The sequence below is a fragment of the Euprymna scolopes genome, chromosome 15, assembly GCF_053919585.1.
Source record: "Euprymna scolopes isolate OS-2025 chromosome 15, ASM5391958v1, whole genome shotgun sequence".
In the NCBI taxonomy this organism is placed as follows: Eukaryota; Metazoa; Mollusca; class Cephalopoda; order Sepiida; family Sepiolidae; genus Euprymna; species Euprymna scolopes.
Window position 1 is genome coordinate 64,502,718 of NC_136496.1, and position 25,743 is coordinate 64,528,460.

Sequence of the window (25,743 nt, forward strand, 5' to 3'; positions counted from 1 at the left end):
GCCTACAATAAACCATTCAGTCAGGTTTGATACTATAGAGAACACATCCTTTTGAAACCTGGAATATTCAGCCAATTTTGGGTCTAAGCATTTGAAATTTTACATAAAGGATATTCACACATGCAGTTTTATAATTAGTTTTGGGGCGAAAATTTGGTTGCCAAGAGGTTAAAGTTTAAAGAGTTAACTTTAGCAGACTCTACCCAACTCCTCCGCCAATTTTGGGTCTAAACACTTGAAATTTTAGATGTGGGTTACCTGGACATGAGTCAAACTTTTTAATATATATATAAATATGCACATAAAGTTATGAACAGCACACAGGGTCCGAGAAAATCGGGCTGAACTGCTAGTATATGCTCCTATAAATCTGGTTTTCTTTTGTGTGTATCGATATTCATATTAAACCCCCTCTTTTCTATTTAATTAAGAAGAAAATACAATTTTCTTATATCTTGATTGTGGAATTGCATTCACTAGCAAACGATCTAGCTAATTTGCATATTCTTTTAAACATTCATTTTAATTAATTCTCTATTAGTTGCTTCGGTTTTTTAATGGGATAATCATCTTTAGTTAACTATTACGTGTAATTATATTCATGCAGATATTCGACATGATTTATACTTGCATAATATTTGCAAAAAAAGTTTATAGTAAACACAAAATTGTCTCCATATATATTTATGTATGCGTATATATTTTTGTTTAAAAAAATCTATCTATCTATCTATCTATTATTTTTATGTCTATACTAGCATTTCAGCCCGGCGTTGCCCGGGTGTTTGGATGTGTATATTGAGCAAAAAAAAAGTGGTAGTAGGAAGGCAGTCTCGAGCCCGTACCGCAAAGGAGGAAAAGAACGGGGTAAAATCTAACGTTTATGCTGTTACGATCACCGTCAAACCAGAAGCGACATTTTTTTTAGTTAAGACTAAACAATCTAAAGAAAAGTGCCTAGTTGCAGGGGAAGATATTAATGTTTTTAGCCAATTTTTCGATATTTGCCGTATGAAAGGTCGAACTTTAAAACGATACTGATCTTGGTAAAATCCGTCGCCTCTATTGAAAGTTTAAGGCAGACATGCAAACAGGCATACATTTATATATTGGTAACTAAAAATTTTCGACACAAACTGATGAAAAAGCTTGCCCTATCTCTTAATATTCTTTATGTAAAATTTCAAATATTTAGACCAGAAATTGTCTGAGTAATTTGGAAGAGACCGAAGAGATCTATTTTTTGTAAATTTGACCCATATTATGACCCCTTAAAATTTATCGTTTTGAGCTCAAATCGAGTTATTAAGTTAGATCCATGTCCAAGGAACCTGTATCTAAAATTTCAAGTGCGTAGACCCAAAATTGTCGGATGAGTTTGGTAGAGTTCTCAAAGGTCAAATCGTTGAACTTTGACCCCTTAATCGCCAAGTTTCTGTCCGAAAACCAATCACATCGATTTTCCCAAATTTCAGTATCCAGTATATCAAATTTCGAATTTGACAGAGTTATTGCGTAGGGAAAAGTACACCGACACACACACAGACAGACACGTTCACTTTTATATATATATATATATATATATATATATATATATATATATATATATATATATATATATATATACTAGAATTTCAGCCCGGCGTTGCCCGGGTGTTTGGATGTGTATGTTGATAAAAAAAAGTTGTAGTAGGAAGGCAGGCTCGAACCCGTACCGCAAAGTAGGAAAAGAACGGGGTAAAACCTAACGTTTATCCTTTTACGACCACCGCCAAACCGGAAGCGACATTTTTTTTTAAATTAAGGCTAGACAATCTAAAGGAGAGGATAACTTTAAAAAATATCGGCGAAAAAAGTGACCTCTCCCCTGTAAAAAGTGCCTAGTGGAAGGGGAAGATATTAATGTTTTTAGCCATTTTTTTTTATATTTGTCGTATGAAAGGTCGAACTTTAAAACGATACTGATCTTGGTAAAATCCGTCGCCTCTATTGAAAGTTTAAAGCAGGCATGCAATCGACCCAAACTGATGAAAAAGCTTGCCCTATCTCTGAATACCCTTTATGTAAAATTTCAAATGTTTAGACCAGAAATTGTCTGAGTAATTTGGAAGAGACCGAAGAGATCTATTTTTTTAAACTTTGACCCATATTATGACCCCTTAAAATTTATTGTTTTGAGCTCAAATCAAGTTATTAATTTAGATCCATGTCCAAGGAACCTGTATCCAAAATCTTTTGGAGATGAATGCAATTCATCGACCCATATATAAGAAAATTGTATTTTCTTTTTAAATAAATAGAAAAGGGGGTTTTTAATATGAATATCAATACACATAAAAGAAAAACGAATTTATAGGAGTATAGAAAAGTGAAAGTGTCTGTGTGTGTGTCTGTATACATTTCCATACGCAATAACTCTGTCAATTTTTAGTCTACAGACTCGAAATTTGATATACAGGGTACTGAGATTTGTGAAAATCGATGTGACCGGATTTCGGCCAGAAATTTAGCGAGTAAGGGGTCAAAGTTTAACGATTTGTCTTTTGAGAACTCTACCAAACTCCTCTAAACACTTGAAATTTTAGATATAGGTTCCTTGGACATGGATCTAGCTTAATGTTTATTTGAGTCCAAAACAATAAATGTTAAAGGGTCATAATTGGGGTCAAATTTAAAAAAATTGAACGTTTTTTGTTTGGTTCTTTTTTTTCTCAGCATACACCTCCAAAAACCCGGGCAATGCCGGGCACCCATGCTAGTATATATATATATATATATATATATATATATATATATATATATATATATATATATATATATCCACAGCTAGACAACGTCGCAGTTCACAATGAAGGAACCGACTTCATACCAAACAAAGGATGTGGTCATCGTAACCAACTATAACCCAAACCGATGTTTCACAAGTATAAATTTTTACTCGTTAGGAGGATGATATCACGACATGCTAACCTAGCCAGCAATCAGCAATAATGTCTTCAAAATGTGAGAGAATATACAATTATTTCCACGGCCAGACAAAGTCGCAGCTTACAAGTTTGAAGTAGGTTCATTTCACTGTTGGATTTCGCTGTGGTTTGCTTGATCTGTGTTAGTGAAGCGGCTTTCTTGTGTGTGTGGTGTGTTTCCTCAGTTGGTAGAGTTCTCGCCTCGCATGCAGGGGCTCGGGTTTCGAATCCCGTGTGCGGACGTGTCTAACTGATGAGCCCAAATGAGGGCGAACCTCGAGTCTTGGACTTCCGGTTTGTTGGCTGTAATGGCTCTTGCAAGCTGCGATGTTTTCTGGCTGTGGAAATAATTATATACTAGAGAGAGAGAGAGAGAAATACATAGATAAAGTAAGTCTATTTGAGGTCAATTGTGTTTTAACAAATATAGTTTTTAACAGAATAGTTTGATTTTCTAGATCAGGAAATATCAACTGTACAATTCGTTGCAAGAACGTTGGTATATGCATATGTGTGTCTGTGTGTCGGTACAAGCATATTCAGATATTCATATGTGTGCGCACGAATGATCTTCTAAGAAAGAAAGACACAAACAAGCAAAGGAATAAATTTTGTTACTGTCTGCGTATATTTCAGATAGACACAAAAAGAGAAAACGATGTAAGTGTGAGCGTGTGCTTAGATGTGTGTGTGCGAATGTGTTAACTGTGTTAAAAATGAAAGAATTATAAAGGAAATAGAAAAGAAAGAAAGAACATGATGTTAATTCGCTTCTAAATGTGAGCGGCGATGGTGTCGTTGGTCGTAATTGCAGGGCTTTTCAGGACTTCAATGAAATTTTCTTGAAGAGACTCTCGCCGGTAATTAGCATCGCTTTTTATTGTCCCCGTCCGTCTGGCCAAGTGGCCAGTTACTGGCCATTGAGCGCCATCTTCCCTGGTGACAGCCAATAACGTTAGCTAAATTGGCCCGAGAGTAAAGAAAAGAAAGAAAGAAAAATGTCGGTCACTTTCGCGTGGCGATAGCAACGCCAAGGTAATGACCAAAAAAAGCTGAAATAGATGTGAAAATAATTTTCGAAGCAGAAAAAGACAAAAAAAAAACATATATTTCGAAAGTACTGTATAAGTTACAAAAGATGATTGGAAGTGATATGGTGTTCTGTTCTGGTCTCGAATCTTGAGGTTGACACGCATGCTATGCTTAACTACATTAATGGGTTGTGAATCTATGAAACAGCTGTCTGTGAATGAATATGTTTTATATATAGGGTGTTTGAAAATAAATTGATGGCATAACTTCAGGATCATGTTTTATTAGCAGGATGACCCGACGTTGTTCGGGATTGAATGATGATCACTACTATGTATTCTTTCATGTTTCCCTTTGCCTACTCTTCCGAAATCTACACCTTATATCGGGACCACACTAGAAGAATAGAAGTGCAGTACAGCAACGCCACTTCTGAAGAATGAGCAAAATCAGGTAGAATGATTATGTGACGAAAGTCCTAAAAAGAGAAAATACGGGCAGCATATGAAGCAGTGCTTTAAGCTATACAACTTCGTTTGGGTCGTCATGCTGGCGGATAACAGGATTCCTAAAATGCTCCTCTATGAAGAGCTAGAGAATTGCAATAGAAGTATGGATGGACAAAACTCCGATACAAAGACGTAGTTAAGCACTACCTAAAGGAAATGGGCATTGATTTCCCAAACTGAAAGGTACAAGCAAGTGATTGAAGGCATTGGAGCAACAATCTACACAAAGGAAGGTAGTGATTGAGAGAGGTCGCAGTCAAGCAAAAACACTTCCGAAGGCACAGTCCCAGCTGCTTCGCATATGCTACGTGCGGAAATATGTTCCATATTAGAAGAGAAGAGTTTCAGCACCGGCGGATAATACATCAAGCCCCTGTTTAATCATTTCCAGACATGAAGGACTGTGGTGAATGGAATGGAGTGGAATGGGGCGTTTTCACTTCACTCATAACACTATAATACTTTTTAGTGTTCATCTCCTCCCGTGTTACCCCGAATACACTACAAAGAAGCTGAAATGTTGGAACTCTGTCTTAATTAAAGCGACTTATATGCTTAAATTACAAAAACACATCGGATATAAGTATTCAAAATCTACAGTGTTTTTATCGCCATAGATCATTTAGAAATGGTGGCACGCAGAAATTCGGCACATACAAAATAATGTAGAGATTCGAGACAACTTCATTGTCTTCCCTGGAAATTTTCTCCATATAGTATAAATTTAATCAAAATAAAATATATTTGAAGTTTTAAAAGAGGTTTGGTCCCCATATCTCCCTTAGGTTATGAAAGCACTGGGAAAATTTGGGGTTACTTTCATTGCGTTTTCTTGAATTTTATATATATACATGATTAACATTTCATAAAAATATGATACACTTGAAGTTTTGCAGGGTTTGAACCGGATAGTCCTCTTAAATACATACGGGAATGCTTGCATTGTCTTCTGCGCTATATTTTGCATGAGAACATGCATGTTGATGTCATGTAGATTTTCTAGCCTTTCCTTTTATAGGGAACACAAAATCATTGCACATATGCACGTACATAGAGACTTTGATAATCTTTCGCTTAGGACGTCGCCCGTTAGTTCTGTTTCTCTCTCTTTTTCCCCTTCTTTCTGTTTATTTACTTTAGTATGTCTTTTATTTGATTTTGTCTTCAGTTAATTTAAGAAGTAGGTAAGAAATTTTCATAGATTGTTGACAGTGTGTATGATATTGAACACAAAAAAATATTATTTCAAAGCAAAGCCTGGAAAAAACCATGGATCACATAGAAAGATTTTTTTTTAAACTTCAATTTTAAATTATATATAAATTCTTAATGCTGCAATATTTTAAGCTATAAATTTATGATATTTTCACTAGAATATCTTGTCTTTTTCTTTTCTAGTTTTAACAACTAGTCCTCTTCCTTTTCTAAGTTTAATCTTAACCATATGACATTTCATGCTCGAATTTTTCTATTTAATAATATTCTGCTTGTTCCTTTCTTAGTTAGTCAATACATTACGCTTTGAAAAAGGTTAAATACAATTTTTAAAGCCAAACTGTCTCGAGAAAAGGCTAAATATGCGAAATTTGTCTTTTTAAAAGGACAATCTCGCAACTCTGGACAAGAATATGAGTGTGACCTCCTTTAATGTAGCCTCGTTTTCGAATATTCTTATACTAATATATGATCATTGTTATAATGTCATTAGAAAGGAACTTGTAGTGATTTCGATAAGTAACGGTTCTTTACCAAAGAAAGAAGTCAGCGAAACATTACTAAAATAGGAAATATTCAAAAGAAATAGGATAAAAAAAGAACATTGGATGCCAAGAGGTCCTGGACTGAAGGAATAAATTAAATATTGTCTCTTCTTACAGTGTGATTTTTTACAATGTGATTTTCTTGTTTATATTGAACAATGTAGCACAATATTACTTTCTGGGTATTTATTATTACGTATTAATTGATGTCATTTGGGCTAGTTTTATATTTAAGAAACAATCGATACTATTTTCATAGAAATGTTAATAAACTACAATTTGCTGCGTGTCGTTGGTTTTCCGCCAAAAACTAATTTTTGCGTTATCCAAAAAATATTCGCTTCATCTAAACATATTTGTTGATTCGATATATTTCTAATTCCTTGTAATTTACACAGGTCCTGCTAGTTATAAATATTTAACACATAAAATGTGTGCTATAGTATACGGCTATTTCTACACGTAATGCAGATAGAGAATTTCCCCGCGATAGGATCACAGGAAAAAAAATGCCTGGGTCTGGTGTTGCTACATGCAAAGCCAGGTAATGATGATAACACCCAAATAAAAAAGTTCTTGAGCTCAGAAGAAAAGTCAGAGCATCATAATATACAGAGACTCGTTTAATAGCCAATATGGGGAACACAGGCGGGGTTCTGCATATGTTGTCCCTAAATACATCTCAATAAATGTGATTAAAGATCACGGAGAGGTAGAACTATACCATAAAGGAAATAAGACTTCGAGTCATATTAGAAAAGCAACCCCCATATATGGTATATAATCCCGATGTTACGCCATTTTTTAACAATATATATATATATATATATATATATATATATATATATATATATATATATATATATACATACTGTGTAAGCAAAAACAAGACTTCAAAACAAGGTGTTGGTGGTAACAAAAAGTGTATTTCAATTTACGTTACAATTGTTTCCATGTCCAGTTCGACAATTTCAAGCATTATGTCGTTTGAAAATTTTCAAAACCTGCATTTCTTCAGACTTTATGAATAAGCACACTTTTGGCAATGGAGCATTTTTTTTTTTTTTGTGCTCAGATCATAATATAATGATTATATCACTCTGATAAACGTTAAAAATACATTTAAAAAAATAAGTGTTTAAATTTCAACAGTATTTCTCGGGGTTAATGTTGGCCGCTAATGAAGCCAAAGATAGCTTCTGTTGCACAGATGATTCCCGAAGGGATGAAATACTAGTGTCTGTAGGTATTTAATAACTATTATAGTAAATATATATATATATATATATATATATATATATATATATATATATATATATATATATATATATATATATAGCAAATTATAATGATTGATCCAATGAAATTAAGAAAACCTTTATTCACATCAAGGATTTTTTTTTTATTATTCCAAGTAAGACAAAGAATACTTTCGAAATTTTATCTCCTTATCCTATAGGGTTTCGATGCCTACCATCTCTTCAGAGGAGAAAATATTAGCAAATAGATATAACGGTATTCACCCTATTTGCTAAAGTCAGTTAGACATGGAAAATCATAATCAAAAATTGATTAAAATAGAAGTCACATAGCGGGGGAAATTGGAGAAAAGGATATAAAGGTTTAGTTTCAAATTGCGCGGTAAAATCCAAGGTAGCTGTCCTTTAAAGCAATGAGGTAATTAGATCCAAGCTGTATATTGTGTAATCCACATCATAGAGTAGAAATCCAAGTTGGGCATATTTCTGGAGTAATTCTTCTTCTCTATCCTTTATATTCCTATTTAGATGGGATAATATGTAGAATATTACGACCAGTAATATTTTGTAAATCTTATAATCACAAGTTTCCATAACAGCTGATTGTTGGATAAATCGATTCAGAAATATATATATATATATATATATATATATATATATATATATATATATATATATACGCTCCAGTATGGGAGGAGCACAATTGTAGGGGAAATAATGATTACTTCTTATGCGCTTCTTTTCAGTAAAACAAAGAATATAATGACATTTCTAGTCTATCAGTATTGTAAATTTATAAACAGGGGCAAAGATCATTTAAGTTATATAATTTTCTTCACTCAACTGGACACAAGATCGGTTTTTAATGTTGATAAATGTGGTCCTCACCCCATCCTTCACCCCTAAGACTTGGATTGAGATAAAGTAAGTTCTTTTTTAAGATGCCACAATCTAAAAAAAAAAAAATTCCTCTAAGTAGAATGGTCATCGTGAAAACGATTGGATCGATTGGCCGTGCGACGCGACTCTTCCTTAATATCCTTGGTCTATTAATGATGCTCCATAGCAGGGACAGTCGTGAATTGAGTTGAATCTACGAACGCCTCTCCATCACCAAAGGAACATTTTAGGCTTGTCCTCAGCTTGACAAATCAGCTGGGCATCTGATGAAACGTTCTGATGTTCGAACTACAGTTTTTTTTTCTTTTTTTTTTAATTTGGTGGATGATAACAAAGTTTCATGAATTTTAAAATTGAAGTCATATTTTTTCAAATGTTGAATTCTGTGTTTATTGTATAAATTTCATGTCGCAATTTGATGTATCTCCCATGTATATTATTGGATTTATGCGTGCGTGCGGTTCCGCACTGAATATCCAACAAGAATGTCTCTAACCCGTCTTGACCGTGGCCGTCTTAAAATAAATAGAACCAGACCTAGCCATTAAAAGTCACGTGACTAACTCACGCCACAGAAATTAAATGTTTATTTACAGAATGTTTTATCACAGAAACAATTTTCCTTTTTGAATTAATTATTTTTTCTTTAATTGATATTGAATAGATTTACATTCAGTTCCTTATTAAATCATAGTAAATCATGTTCCTTATTTTTGGCTTTTTTCAGTACAAGTTTGTTTTTGTTTTTTTGGGGGGAGGGTCGGTTTTCAAATGCTGTTTGTAGGCTGACTGTTCGGCAGACTCAGCCTGCTTCCAACTTCGACATGATGTCACTTTTCAGTGGACAGGCCTGCTTCTATTTATTTTACGATGGTCACGGTCTTGATGCATCCTGACATTACGAAAGGCTAATCTATGGTGTTAAGGAGGAACGGGGGCAGAATGAAACAAAATTGGGATATTTTTACAGCAAAACAAGACGGATGATTTATCTGATTCTACGCTGATGGCGCATGGAGAAAAGTCAGAAGAAGGCGCCACGTTCAAAATAAACGGGACAAATTAATGCGTAACTGGTTGGTTGACGCGATAATGACGCTGATATTGACGTATGAGTAATGGGGAAGAGAGGAGAGTGAGAATGCCGTAACCTTGGTAACATTGATGGCGATAGACGTGCCTACTATTGTAAGATGGTTGAATAGACTCAGAATGAATGTGTCACGACCAGGGATGACTTATTAACTGTGCAAAGCAATTAGTTAATAGCTAATTAAATCGCTGTGTATGGGGAGAGGGGAATGACAATAAATAATTCAATCAAATCTAAATTAGAAATCTCAGCGTGCTGGTGTCTATCTGTTTTTCAATTTTAGGATTATAAAATGTCTTTCATGATAGGATTCGAACTCACGACCTCTGATTTAGGCGTCCAACTTGTTCTCTGCTACGAATATTGCATTTGTGAAATTTTCAACTTCGTGTTCTCTCTTATTTCTTTTCTTTTTATTTTTTTGAAGAAATATTATTTATTGTTATTTTATTTTAAACTGGCCTTGCCGCTAAAATATATTTGAATTCGTGCAGATTTCGTATTTATTCTCTATTGAGATATATATAGTACTGATTTCAAACGTTTAAAAACACAATTACTTGGGTACCAAAAATTTAGCGATCAAGCCGCGTTCCTTTATTATTTGAGCTAACCCGACATATAGACAAGAAAGATTTAAAATTAAACTACTTTTAATTATGATTAGTTTACGCATGCGCAAACTAATAGAAATGTTGGAAAGTTGAAATGAACATTTTGCATTTCAACTTGCCGACTTCTGTAAACGTTATTCATTTATCCAAAAAATATTTTACTCGTTATAATGCAACCTTGGTGTACGATTACTATTTTCTGTTTATTGTAGTGTTAGGTGACCAGTAGTTTAAGAGCTCATATACGGCACAATAATATTGACACACCGTTTCTCGTCAGATCATATAAGTTAAGCAATGTTGAGCCTGGTCAGTACCAGATGGGTGATCGTTTGGGTAGGCGAGGCGCTGTATGTACCGCGAGGTAAAATACCAGGTTGAGAAACTGGCGCGGTCTATCCTTCTCTCGAGGGTAGATGGGACTCTCTTAAGCCGTGGCAGGCATCCCATCTAGTGATGGCGTCACGATAAAAAAATACCCTTAATAGTCCTGGCGAAGCATCAAGTATTCCGCTACCGACAAGATTTGAATTACACTACAAACTTGAGTAGTGAGTTCAATCTCGGTTATGGCCGCGCTGGATGGATAGAGTTTAAGAGCTTAGCGATTAAATATTTACACATACATACATCTACTGTTTTTTCTATATAGTCAAAACCAATTACAACTGAGACTAAGGGGTTAAAGTAATAAAAAGCCAGATTTATAGAGATTATCTTATGTGGGGAGATGTGTAGCAATATGGTTGTTCACATTACATTTAAATATGCGCATGTTGCTACAGTCGGAGAAATGGGAGCAACGAATAAATTCAAAAAGGGCGATCTGAAAGTGTCCGGCATCTGCAGACCTCTACAATCAGGATTTGGGTTGGTCCGAGGTATTTACGTTGGGGGGGGGGGTAAAACTACAGTAGCTTCATCGGAGCACATTCCGTGGAAGTACTTGTAAAACAAACACAGGGATCCAACATTGCATCGATTAGATAAGGGGTGGATCTTGGTAGATAATGCGGGACTTGTAAGGTTATAGACTCGATTTTGCACCATATCAAAGGGAAGAGACTAGTGATTGGTGTACCAATGCAAATGTGGCAACAATCCTCTATGCGTAAGTAAATGGCAGCTTTATAGAGATATAGGGTATTGGTGGATGCGTAACGTATTCTAGCATGGTATCTTCGAAAATATTTTATATGGTTTAATAGTATGATGAATCTTGTATTCGTATCTATATTTCGATCTGAATGGGTGACACTCCAAATCAAATGTTTCGGAAAGTCGGAAAGTATTTATTCCAACTGTTCCATCTCTGACTCCTAGGATTTCAAAAATTTTAAATGTGATTCCTTATTTTATATATATATATATATATATATATATATATATATAGTCATCCACATATATGAGTACTGTTTCGCTGTATCACAGCTCATCAGTGCGGTTAGACAGGCAACTACCTCAAGCCAGGATCGAAACCCAACCGATCGTAAAACAGTCAAGGCTTCGAACCATTACGCTAATCGTCAACTGTTGTGCAGTTAGTGAATTAACAATGTTTCGACATCGTCCGAATACCTAAGTTCGATTTATTTACACAAAGAGCATCGCTTAATACGCTAATGGTATACCGTGTATCACTTCCCAATATGCTGAATTCAAGAAAAGGACCATTATAGTCATCCACATACAGTACTGTTTCGCTGTATTACAGCTCATCAGGACGGCTAGACAGGCAACTACTTCAAGCCAGGATCGAAACTCGACCGCCGGTACGACACTCAAGGCTTCGAATATATATATATATATATATATATATATATATATATATATATATATATATATATATATATATATAAGAAGGAAATAATTATATTTAGTATTAGTCCAGTAATACCGTGTTGTTGAATTTTCATTACGATCCCTTCATGCCAGGCTTTATGAAAGACTTTGGATATATCAGAGTCTACGGCCTACCTTCCCCCACCTTATTCAGTGCATTGTATGTGTGGTCAGAGATGACCGTTAAAATATTTTTAGTTAATGACTCAAATATTTTAGTAAAGAGAGGAGGAGGAGGAGGTATCACAGAGGCAATTTTTCATCTATCAGGGAAGCAAGATTCAACAAGGTTTGAAATCTGCAGCACTCCGTCAACTGACCATGTCTTAATTAGTATAGCAGGGATGAGATCAGGTCCACACGCCTTGGAGGTGTTTGTTTTTATGATATCGCGGATATGAGAAGGGGTGATTTTCAGATCATCACATGTTGCTTCTGTTCGCAAAAGGGAAATTTAGGAGAGAATTGTTTGTTAGAGCTAAGGTGGAGTTTGAGGTGAATCACTGATCAAGCAGTTACAGCTAATCGGTTGCCGTGCAAGCGACCTCCTGGTTATTGGATGGTTGGGAAATTACTGCTTGTTTTTTTATTTACTACACTTTTATAAATTTTCCAAAAATCGCGAACGTCAATCTTCTGCGAATCTGTTTTCTTGTTATTTTGGCACGCCTTCTTTTGGCTGTCACTACTTCACTTTTATAATGATTTCTGACATATATATTTTTTTGCCTATCTGTATTTGATTTATTACGGACAAACCGGTGGAATATGTATTGCCTTTGGGCAATGGCAGCTGCACAAATGTAAATAAACTATTGGGGTGGGTGGGGCTTGCTATAATACTTCCATATGGGAACCTGTGCTTCAGTGCCTACTTTGCACCATTCGATTGTCTCATTAACGCACTGCTGAGCAGGAAGAGAAAATATATTAGTCCATGGGTCATCTTTGGTGTGTTCTCTGGCGGCTTCCTAATGTTGGAGAGTTTATGGAATTTCGTGGATCGATTTTCTTTCGGCGATGAGTAGTTAGTTCTTGCGACTCTTATGCAAGAAAGATCCTCGTTCAGCGCTAGTTCATATAGTCGCCGCCCCGACACCTATCTCTCTCATTAATGTCCGCATTGCTTTTCCTAAGAAAAAGAAATGGAAACTGTGATGAATCCATTAATCGGACATTTCCTTCAAAACGCACACATACACGCACGCGCATACACACACGCGCATACACACACGCACATACACACATGTGTTGTGGAATCAGCCTCGTCTGGTACTACGCAAAGCTGTCGAGAAGAGTAAAAGAGGGAGGAAAAGCCGAAGAAGAAAAACATCAACCAGACTTCTACTGGAAAGGTGCGGGGGGACTTATTGCTACTTACATTCCAGAGAGTGACAACGGCCATAGGCCGCAATAAGTTAATGGTAAAAGACTGTTCCAATTATGCAAAATGATTTGGAGTGATTATCGGAAGAGGCAGTGAGAGCTGGAAATCTGGGGAATCTTGTCACTCAAACTCCAGAGAACACCAGTGAGTGGGCAATCATTGATAATGATTTGTATGACCAATGCTAGTAAATAAAAATAATAATGTCCAAATAGTTAACACGAAGAAAAAATCCTGCCAAATCATAGATTTTGTCGTCTCATCAGACCACAGCTTGAGGATCAAGGAGAAAAATGGAGCAAATACACGGAACTTACCAGAGAACTGAAAGGAATATGGATCATGAAGAAATTCAGTATAATACCAATAATCGCAAGATCACTATGAACAATCCTGAAAAAAAACTGTAAAAATGACTAGGAAAAACTGAAATCAAATGCAAGATTGGAACTCTACAAGTGACAGCAATGATAATAATAGTTGAAATATAAAGGAAAATCCTAACATGCAGAAACCAACATAAACTGCTAATAACGCGTCAAATGGAAGTTACAATAGAAATAAAACGCAAACATAGAAAAAACACGACATGAACTTAAGGGAACTGAAACTATAAGAAATTTTGTAACCTACACCCTCCTCTAAAAAAGCAGTGACAATATGATGGCACCAGTCTTGACTGATACCACACGAAATAATCGTGAAGGATCAAGAAGGATCGAATAACTGAGGAGAGTGAACACTAATCAGACCTTCACTGGAAAGGTGAGTAAAGCACTAAACTTGGGGGGAGGCTTATTGACACTCGAACTCCAGATAAGAACAATGGTTATTGACACTCGAACTCCAGATAAGAAAAAAATTATTGACACTCGAACTCCAGATAAGAACAATGGTTATTGACACTCGAACTCCAGATAAGAACAAAATTATTGACACTCGAACTCCAGATAAGAAAAAAATTATTGACACTCGAACTCCAGATAAGAAAAAAATTATTGACACTCGAACTCCAGATAAGAAAAAAATTATTGACACTCGAACTCCAGATAAGAAAAAAATTATTGACACTCGAACTCCAGATAAGAAAAAAATTATTGACACTCGAACTCCAGATAAGAAAAAAATTATTGACACTCGAACTCCAGATAAGAAAAAAATTATTGACACTCGAACTCCAGATAAGAAAAAAATTATTGACACTCGAACTCCAGATAAGAAAAAAATTATTGACACTCGAACTCCAGATAAGAACAATGGTTATTGTCAACGAGTAATTAATGGTAAGCGACTTTTGCGATACTGCAAAATCATTTTAAATTAGTATGAATAGGGGTGGAGAATACTGGAAATCTGATGAGAGTTGTTCTTATTTAGACGCCAAAGAAACATCACCGGTTATTATTAAAGACCATTCATTTATGATGACCAACATGGGAACTGCGATCTGAAACTTTTCGCAAAAAAAAGAAAAAGGAATTAGAGACGCTAATAAACATACGCAGAATAATCAGTAAGGATATTCGGATTCGAAAAATGCACGCTGCTAATTATAAGAAAGAGAAAATTGGAGACAGTAGAAGGTATGCAACTATTCAACCGAGGGGAGATGAAGACATTAGGCGAACATGACAACTGCAAACCAGTTGGAAGTTCTGGAATCAGACACCATCAAATTAATAGAAATGAAAAAGAAAATTAGAAAAGAAGTCATAAGAAGAACAAGAAAACTCTTAGAAACTAAATTATATAGTAGAAACCAAATAAAAGGTATAAATACATCGGCAGTATCACTAGTAAGATACTTTGGACCATTCATGGGTTGGGCCAAAGAACTGAGGCATGTCGACCAGAAGACCAGGAAACTTATGACCATGCATAATACATTACACCCAAAAAATGATGCTGACAGACTCTATATAAAAACGAAGCCGAAGTGAGAGGACTGGTTAGAAAAGAAGACTATGTGAAGGGCACAAAAAAAATTAGAAAAGTACATATCGCAGAACACAGAGAGGATAATCACTACAGCAAGAGATAATGTAAAAATAAACATGATGGTGAACAGAGAGGTAAGGGATAAATGAGATATGAAAAATGGGAAGAAAAATTGCTACACGAACGATTCATAAGAATAACAAAAGATGCGACTCACCAAAACATCTGGACATGGTTATAGAAAGGACACTTAAATAGACAAACTGAATCACTAATAACAGCCATACATGATAACACGATCAGAATCAACCATATTAAAGCAAAGATTAACAAGACAGGAAAACAGCAAATGCAAATTCTGTGGACAAAGGGACGAAACAGGAAACCACATGATACGTGAACGCAACAAACTATCCAAAAAAGAATATAAGAATAGACACGACTAGGTGGATAAGGCAGTACACTGGGAACTATGCAAACAGAAGATAAATGGTACAAGCATTAAACTGGTAACAGTACTTTAAGCGGAAATCGTGGCCTGGTGAGAGATGTCCTTTTCTCTTCGCTGCAACCTCTATCTCACAGAAGAGAAGTTGCGAGTTTGTCTCTGCTTTATCGTTATTTTCATGGAAATTGTTCGACTGAGCTTCAATCTATGGTCCCCCCTTGCCAAACTTTCACAAGAAACACTCGTCTAGCTGAAAACACTATCAATAATTCTTCCCACTCTTTATCTGTGCCTAAACCTAAACATAGATTTCATTATCCAAGCGTCTTTCTTAGAACTACACGCTTGTGGAATTGTCTTCCGTTTTCCTGCTTTCCAGCCGTCTATAAAATGGTTGTCTTCAAGTCCAACGTGAACAAGTTTCTGATGAGCCGTTCCACTTTAGTTAACAAATTTACCGAACTTCCATTACTATCGATTACTATATTGTCCTTTTGACTACTGCGCACTCTTTAACCCTTATCCTTCAGTGGCCTATCGGCCTTGGTAAGTGGTGACGCCTATGTAAAAAAAAGATATGGACATACAAACAAATAAATCCATTCAAGCAAGGACACATATAATAATAGTTAACAACAAAAATAATACCTTTCGCATCGTAGATTTCACCTTTCCAACGGCACACAGGATGAATATCAAGATGGAGAAACGAAACAAATACACGGAACTGACTAGAGAATTGAAAGGAATATTAAAGGCGAAGAAAGTTAAAAGAACAACAATATTAGTAGGAGCACTAAGAACAATCCTAAAACTTAAAAAAAAAAAAAAAAAAGATTGGGAGAAATTGAAATCAGAGGCTTGTTGGAACAATGGATAACAATAAGAAAACGGCTGAAATATTAAGTAAAGCCATTCAATGCAGTGACTAATACACATGAGCTACAAACGATAACCGGCAATATAGAAAATGCAACCGAAGTAAAACAAAAAGATAGAACGCCACATGAAACAAAGAAAACTGAAACTGTATAATCCTAAGTTAAACCTCTCTCTCTCTCTCTCTCTCTCTCTCTCTCTCTCTCTCTCTCTCTCTCTCTCTCTCTCTCTCTCTCTCTCTCAAAAATTTGTCATCAATTGGCACTACATCAAGTAGTTGAGAAGGGCCGGGGAGGATGGAAAGGCCGAAGAGAGTAAACACTAACCAGACCTCCATTAGATAAGTACGAAGAGTACTGGGGCCGTGGGGAGACTTATTGCTACCCAAGCACCAATGGTCATTGCCAGTGAGAAGTGAATGGCAAGCGGCTGTTGCGATGATGCAAATTCATTTGCAAAAATTATCGAATTAGGTGGAGAGTTCTGGAATTCTGGAGAGACTTGTTGTGACCCAAACCTCAGGTAACATCACCAGTTGTTGTTAGTGAGCAATCTCTGATGATAACCTGCGAGAACTCCAAGTGAGTAACAAATAATAATAATAATAATAATAATAATAATAATAATAATAATAATAATAATACAAGCGCGCGGTACAATGGGAGAAGAGGTGGCTGGTTACTTTTAATGCATTTAAAACCAAGCTCCTATTTTTACATCATCAACGTTCTGATCCCCATCTTCCATCAATTGAAATGGATGGCTCTCGTCTCGGAGAAGCTTCATGTTTTAAGAAGCGTCTGGGCTTGACCTTCACTCCTGATCTGAAATGGAACACGTACATCAAATCTGTATGCCAAGGTCGCTGGAAGAATGGTGGTGTCTTTCTACCGCTCCAGCAGATATCTCACTGCTTATGCAATTCTCTATCTATATAAAAGCCAAGTACGTCCAGGGATGGAGTATTGCTGCCACATCTGGGTAGAAAGTGCTAAAAACAGTCTATCCTGCCTTGACAGAGTACAAAATAGACTTCGTAACTTAGTGGGGGATGCCCTTTTCTCTTCTCTGGCACCTCTTTCCCACAGAAGGGACGTCGCGAGTTTGTCTTTTTTTATCGTTACTTCCACGACAAGTGCTCGTCTGAGCTCCAGTCTCTGATCCCACTTCGCCAATCTTTCTCGAAAAAACACACGTCTAGCTGAAACCATGGTCAATAACTCCCCATTCTTTCACTGTGCCTAAATCAAAACGTAGATTCCATGAACAAAGCTTCTTTCTTAGACCTGCACGCCTGTGGAACTCTCTTCCGTTTGTCTGCTTCCTAGCTGACTACAACTTGGTTGTCTTCAAGTCCAACATACACAAATTCTTGATGAACCGCCTCCTTAAGTAATCCAACCTACCAAATTTCCATTAATAACGACTACTACGATATTATACCATTGATTACTGTACACTCAATAACCCTTATCCTCGAGTGGCCTCAGGGCCTTGATAAGTGGTGACTTCTATGTAGGCAAATATATATATATATATACAAGAAACATTAAACTTAATTAATGAAACGGAAAATACCAGAATAGATAAGAAAAAACAGCGAATCTGTTGCAGTGGCACCAACAATTTCTCACAATGGAAAAAATAGAAAAGATCGAACAAGAAGAGTATCATTTAGACATGCACTGGAAGAGCACATAAGTACTGGAATGCCGACGAGACATTATCAGAAATAAATCAATGATGAACGGCTGTTACCATAACGCACAGCGATTTACAATGCCGATCTGATGAGAGTACTGGCAATCCGAGATGGCTTGTTGTCACCCAGACTTCAGAGGACACCATCTGCTGGTGTGTGAAAACTTCTAGTGAGTAAAATAATAATCATATAAACGGCAGCGTCAATTGTTATTACGAATGCGCGTAGGAATATGCGGCAGGAGACATTTGAGGCAGTAATTGGGCTGTCAGGAAAGTGACAAGCAACATCCATCCATTTAATATTTGGGGCGAGATTTTCTATTTTATTTGCAAAGAGAACTTTTCTTGTGTGTGTGTGTGTGTGTGTGTGTGTGTGTGTTTTTAGATTTATTTCTGATTTGCTTTTCTAATTTTTTATTATTTCTATTTGCACAGTACTATTCTTTTTATATCACTCTTATTTCAAATTGTATCCGTGGGGAGACTTTGTTCCCATGATTTGATTTTTTTTTTTTTAATAGATTTTGTTCGGGGTTTGTTTTTTTAGGGGTTTTTTTTTGTTGTTGTTGTTGTTTGTTTTTAGTCTTTATTCTTATCTTTTCTTCTTTTTTTACTTACTTACTTATTCGCCATTTTGATTGAGATTATTATTATTATTATTATTAGTAGTAGTAGTAGTAGTAGTAGTAGTAGTAGTAGTAGTAGTAGTAGTAGTAGTAGTAGTAGCAGCATCAAATTTTTAGACGCGTCTGTCTGTGTATAAGGAATAAGTTTGTTGGTCTGTTAGCCATAAATTTTTATTTGAATTTCCGTTGGGCTTCAGTTCAACATAGCATTCTTGTTAGTCTGTCAAGCATGAGTTTCAAATTATAACTTGTGTCACAATTGTTTGCCAGACCAATATTTTAAAAATGAATTTTTGTTGGTCTGTCACGTTCAAGTTTAAATTAGACGTTTTATTTGTGTTATTTAGACCACTCTTCTAATCTTGAGTGTTATTTTCACAATATTATGGCCGATATAATCTCCAACCATCTTCCTGTGTATAGTATCAAACTCGGGAATCTTTCTGTCGAACTCTGGATCGAGAATTTGCATGGAATTTTGAACAGAACCCTTTTTTAAAACAATGGAAATAGCATACTCTCATTACGTTAGCCATTACCGGGTAGAAATCTAAAGCAATTCGCATTGCATTCTTAGTACCGCCCAAACTGAGTTTTGAACCTTCAGTCTCCACTTTAGAATTGAATTTTAGCTTTACGCGTTACACCACGAGTCCTTGCATTGTGAGAATAACACTCAAAATGAGAACAATAGCCTGAATAATCTAAATAATCCAAATTATCAATCCTCATCTCAAAGATTCAGAAACATGGCATTTTCATCGCTAACAGCGCAGATTGAATACCACGTGAATTAAGAACGCCTCTAACCATTTCATCGTCTTTTATATGGTCTCTTTTGTTTATTGGGTTCAAATTCTATCAGAAAACATTAATAATGTTAAGAAAGACATGGACCCGCATCTCCCGCCATTGCACTTATAATTTTTTGATGAGATTATCCAGTGTTGTTTTTGTATTATATAAAAATTAGAGGACTACGCCTCCCAGGGGAGGTGAAATTAATTTTCTGAACAGAACAGCTTTGTGTTTTCTTACAATTAGATTATAAAGATTAAAATTAAGACAAAATGATATAAAAGTTTACGTCTAAAATCTTTATCAAAATGGGTGACATCATTTTCATAAAGCTCAAGGGGTTCTAAGTAGATATTGAAATGCAGGCAAGTGAGAATAATTTTGTGTTAGTCTTGCAGTCGAATGTTTTAAGTCTTGATAAATTGTGATCTAATAGTTTAAAAAAATTTTTTTACAGGGGAGTTACCACTTATCAAGATCTGAAGGCCACTTGAGGATAAGAGTTAATGAATGTTAGCAGGTAGTGTAGTAATCGTTAATAGATTGGGTAGAATTCCATTATTTAAGGTGGATAACTACCCTTGTGAAAGGTATGGACTTACCCATACTCCCATTACGTATTGGTAAAATAGCGACTTGTGTGCAATGTGTGTTATGCAATGAAGTGTTTACAGTACGACTTAATCGAATAAGCTCTTAAATAATCAATCAAAGGAAAAATAATGCATAGGAAAAGGTATTTTACATTAAGCTCAAATAAAAAACTAAAAAGAAAATTTGTTGGATATAGATAAAGTAATTCTTTTCAAAAATTTATTCTTCATAATCTTTAAAACATAGATCTTTAAAATGGACAAGACTGAACTGTTTTTACTCTAACCTAACCCAAAATTTAACCGAAACTAACCTTAAGTCACACAAAGCTAACCCTAATCTAACCATAAACTAAACCTAGAGTAACTCTACACTAACCCTTACATAACTCTATACTAAACCTAAAGTAACCCTAAACTAATCTTAACAATAAACTAAAACTAAAGTAACCCTAAACTGTTACCTAACAATAAACAAACTTAAAGTAACCCTAAACTAATTCCTACCTAACCCTATACTAAACCCTAAGCTAACCTTAATTAAGCATAAACTAAGCCTAATGTAATCCTAACCTAACCATAACCTAATTATAAACTAAACCTAAAATAATCCTTAACTAACCTTTACCGAACCATAAACCTAAAGTAATATTAAACTAACCATGAACAAAACCTAAATTAATATTAAACTTACCGTAGGCTAACCATAAACTAAAACTGAAGTAAGCCTAAACTAATCTTAACTTAACCATAAACAAAGCCTTAAATAACCTTAATCTAATTGTAACCTAACCATAAATTGAAACTAAAGTAACCCTAAACTAACTCTTATCTAACCATATACTAAACTTTAATTAACCCTAAACTAATCCTTATCTAACTCTAAACTAAACCTAAAATAACCCAACATTAACCCTAACCCAACCCCATACTACTACTGAAGTAACCCTTAACTAACCTTGAGCTAACCGTTTTTTTTTTCTGGTTCAAAAGCTGTACCAGTACCGCGATTATTAACAGAATTTATTTGAAAAAATATTCAAGATAAGAGATGTGTAGTGTACATCCGCCTTATTATTGTAATTATTTGGATCATTATTTGTAGTGTTACCTGTGGTAGTCATAGTAGTAGTAGTAATAGTAGTAGTAGTAGTAGTAGTAGTAGTGTTTTGTTGTTATTAACCATGTTACATTCATCTAACTTGTTATCTGTAAGATAATATTCTTGCTGTTTTTGCTATCACAGAAACGGTTTTATGTTCCATTCTTATCTTCCTTGCTTCAGGCATTGTTCTGTTTTTCATTCGTCCGTCATTAACACAACAACTGTTAAATTTCCCGCTTTTATATTTTTTACCAGTTTCAGCCATTTTCATTTTTTCGTTTCTGCTTTTTGTTCTCACCCATCATTGTTCGTATCACATTAATGAATACTGATAGCCCCGGCTACTCTTGAGGGTGTCTTACCGACACCCTCGCCCCCGGCGTCGCTTGTGGGCATCTCGAAAGGATTGATAAGCAACGGATCATCTCCCTTGAATTTAAGAAGCTTGAAGCCATTATTGTTTGTTTAGATTTTGTTCGCCATTTTGGAGTAAATAAACACCTATGTAACTGATATTTAGAAAGAGAAGAAGCGTGGAAAGAAGGAAACGAGATGGAAATACAGAGGAGTGCTGAAGAAAGGGAAAGAAAGTGTGCAAGAGACAAGGGGTAATAGATGAAAAAGTAGGAAATAGAAAGACGGGGTAGTTAGAAAGAGAGAAAATAAATAAATAAATAGAAAGAAATAGAGAGATAGAAAGATAGGGGAGTTAGAAAGATGGAAGAAAGAGAAGAGCAAAAAAAAGGACATCAGAAAAAAGAAGAGACGGGCGAAACTAGAAAGAGAGGAGGGGCAGAAAAGAATGAGAAGAAAAAGAGAATTGAAATATGAAAGAATTAGAAAGAGAGAAGGAGAGAAGAAACAGAAAAAAGAAGCGTGAAGAAAAAAGAAGGATAGAAAGGTCATTTAAAAGAAAGAAGATAAAGAGGGAAGAGAAAAGATGAACAGGAAAAAAAACGGGAAGGAAAGAGAAAAATGTAAGAGAGAAAATAAGAAACATGGAGAAAAAGAAAGTAAGTGAAAGAAAATGTGATTTAAAAAAAAAGAGAAGAGAGGGGGAGAAAGAACTGGTAAATAAAAGAGAGAGTTAGACAGAGAAAAAAGAGAGGAGAAAGAAAAAAAGAAACATGAGTAAAAAGAAGAAAAGAGAAAGAAGGAAGTGCTAGAAAAAGAGAAAAGGCGCGAACACAAAAGCAGATAAAAAATAAGAAGTAGGGGTAAAATGAATAGAATTATACACCAAGGAGTAAAATCTTTGTTTGGATGGATGAATATCGTGTACAAAAATATGTCAACGATTTGAAATACAGAACAGGCGTTTCAACTTGCCGACATATTTTTATTACATTTATTTATATAAAAGAAACTCATGCGCAAATTCATTCATAGCTGATATTAATTAATATTAAGTTTAATTCCTTATCTATCTGTCGATAGCTCAAACGGTAGGGAATGATGGTTTCGATCTCTAGCTGATGATGACTAAGTCATTTTTTATTCTTTAGAAGTCAATACGATATATTATGAACAATAGAGAATTGACTCTGTAATAACAAATATGAAATCAGCATCAATTAAAATATATTAAAGCGTATTTTACGACTGCGCATGCCCGGCCCCCCCCCCTCCGCTACTCTCTGATAAAAGGCCTACAGTGAAGAGAAGGCAAGAACATTTCACTAGATTACAAAATCGATTTTGTACTCTATCAAGTCAAGATAAGGTCCTCTGTGAGACATCTCTCCAAATGTAGCAGTAATACTCTATCTTGGTAAAAATCTGCACAATAATAGCAAATATCTAAAAATTTGAGACAGCGTCTTTGATATAAACCATACGCTTGAGATCTTGACTTCTCACAATCATAATTTTTTCAATACAATTATTAAAAAGAAATCCGAAATTTCACATATTCTATTCTATATAACACTCAACCACACCTCATACAAATTAACTGACATTTATTAAAAGTGCGTTTTCTTTTTTAGCCGTTCAAGACGTGTCAATTTTCTTTTGCGGTGTTTAGTTTTGCGTTTGTTTGGCTTCTTCTCTCTTCGACCGTTTCCCATTGGTCTGTCCGCGTGGCCATTCCAGTAAATCACACGCTATCAACGGACACTATCTGACACGTTATTAACTCGTAAAAAAAGAACAGGAAAATCAATTATCTCCCCACCACCACATCCATTCGTACTCACACAGAAATTAAACGCATCAGCAAACAAGAAAGGGGATTTGTATCCGCCGTTTTGTTTGCTAACTCCACCCAAGTGTGTTAGCTTTTATTTTTGCTATCAGAATCGCACAAAAATAGCGAACTGTTTTGTTTTCCAAAAAGTTTAGTGAAAAGATGTTGCATACTCAACCTTATGCTCAACACACAACCAACAATTCGCGTCATTATTACAGAAGCATTACATTTCGCAATAGTTATCAATAATTTGGTTTCTAGTCGTTTCTTAATGCGCCAGCTATTGCCATTATCATGCCAAGACAAGGAAAGTTAATTATTATTAAACTCTTCTTTTCTTTTTTGTCTTTAAAAAGATTAACTCAACACATATATGATTGGAGAAAGCGAGTCGAAATTACTAATTAGTTATATATTGCCAGCTCATTGCCTGCTTCCAAACGAACTCTCTGTTTGCTATCATTATCTTTCTTTTAGAAATGTGACGCCAGATCTGTTTTTGATATAGCTAATTTTCACAAAGGATTCAGCAAGTTGACTTCTACTGACTTTTCACCTGTCCCACTTCCTGTTATCCTATAAGCACTTGTTAACCCAACCGTAACTAAAATATGCACTAGTTGATCTATCTGTTCACAGATTGTTCGATTCGGTTTATATGATGTTTTCCCATATTTTAACTCTTTAAAAATGTTTACTTATCGCCTAAACGCTATACCTATAGACACAGGTTCACTGAATACGATGAATTTAATACAAGTTGCTATGTTATGATAGTTGGTGAGGTAAGAATTCATAACTTTTCTGAGATTATTAGGGAATAAATTCTAAAAATAATTGCCATTAAGTTAATCACACACGAACATACACACACACAAACACAAACAGAGGGAGAGAGGCAGACAGGCAGACAGTAGGAGAGAAAGAGAGAGAGCGACAAAAGTTTATTCATGAGGTACAAATTTAGATAAAGGTGTTGATCCAATAATTCTTAATATAAAACAGATGGCATAAACTTTAAGAAAAGTAGCCAGTGGGTCTTAGGTTTACTTTCGATAATCTCAAAACCTCGCCTCCCTTATTTTGTCCTTTAGCTCTCACATTCCTTGAGCGATGTTTCTGACAAAGGGAAAGAATTGCTGTTTTCTAGGTCGTAATCTATATATCTATTAGGTTGGTGCAAAAATAATGTCGTTTTTTTACATGAAGTTTAATGTCAAAAAAAATTATTTTTGCACCAACCTAATAACACTTATCGTTGGCTACTTTGTTTGTTTGCTTGTTTGTTTGTTTGTTCTGGAAGTATTTTTAGATTCTTACATTAAGTAGCTTCATGCCTTGTTAGAGAGTCATTTCCATAAAAAAGAGAAGGTGTAAAAGCAATAATTCATCTATTCCACCCTGTACTGTACAGACGTCTCGTGATGTTCCTTAATTGTATGCCTCCAGAAACTCAAGTATAAGTCCTAGTACTAATAAATACTATGGAAAACGATGTAGTTTGAATATGGTTGAATGCTCCATTACTAATTTGGATGTCAGGGGTCACCGCTCGGTCACTTCAAAAAGAGAGAAATTAATCAATGTTATATCACCTTGGTCTATGAGGACCGTCTGATAGTCAGTATTCACTATTAAAGATATTAAAAGTATTTACTTATCTCTTGTCTGTGCATAATGAATTCTTAAATAACGAAACGTTGCAAGAAGCTTAATAATTCAAAGCTGTGTCATTCAAGATAATATCTCCTCCCAAAACGTACACGAATATGCACTGATCATTGGCGCACTATATTACAGTGCCGTCTTGAAGAACGTGACGTTGTAAATAACAATTTCCGCTTCCACGATGAAAGAATAACAAATTCACTCGGCCGATATAATCGTAGAATGCGTCTATTAATACTGGTAAAGTAGTTAGCGTGACGCTGTCGTTGTTCGTTCGGCCCGTGTACAAGCCCTTTTGGCCCAAACACTCTAGACATCGGCCAATAATGAAGAGAGGTTTATTTTAGTGATCCGTGGGTCAAGCAATCGAGAACTTCAGTTCAGTTGAGGTTATGTCAACCCGGGTGTGTTCTTCATACACCGTTGTTGTA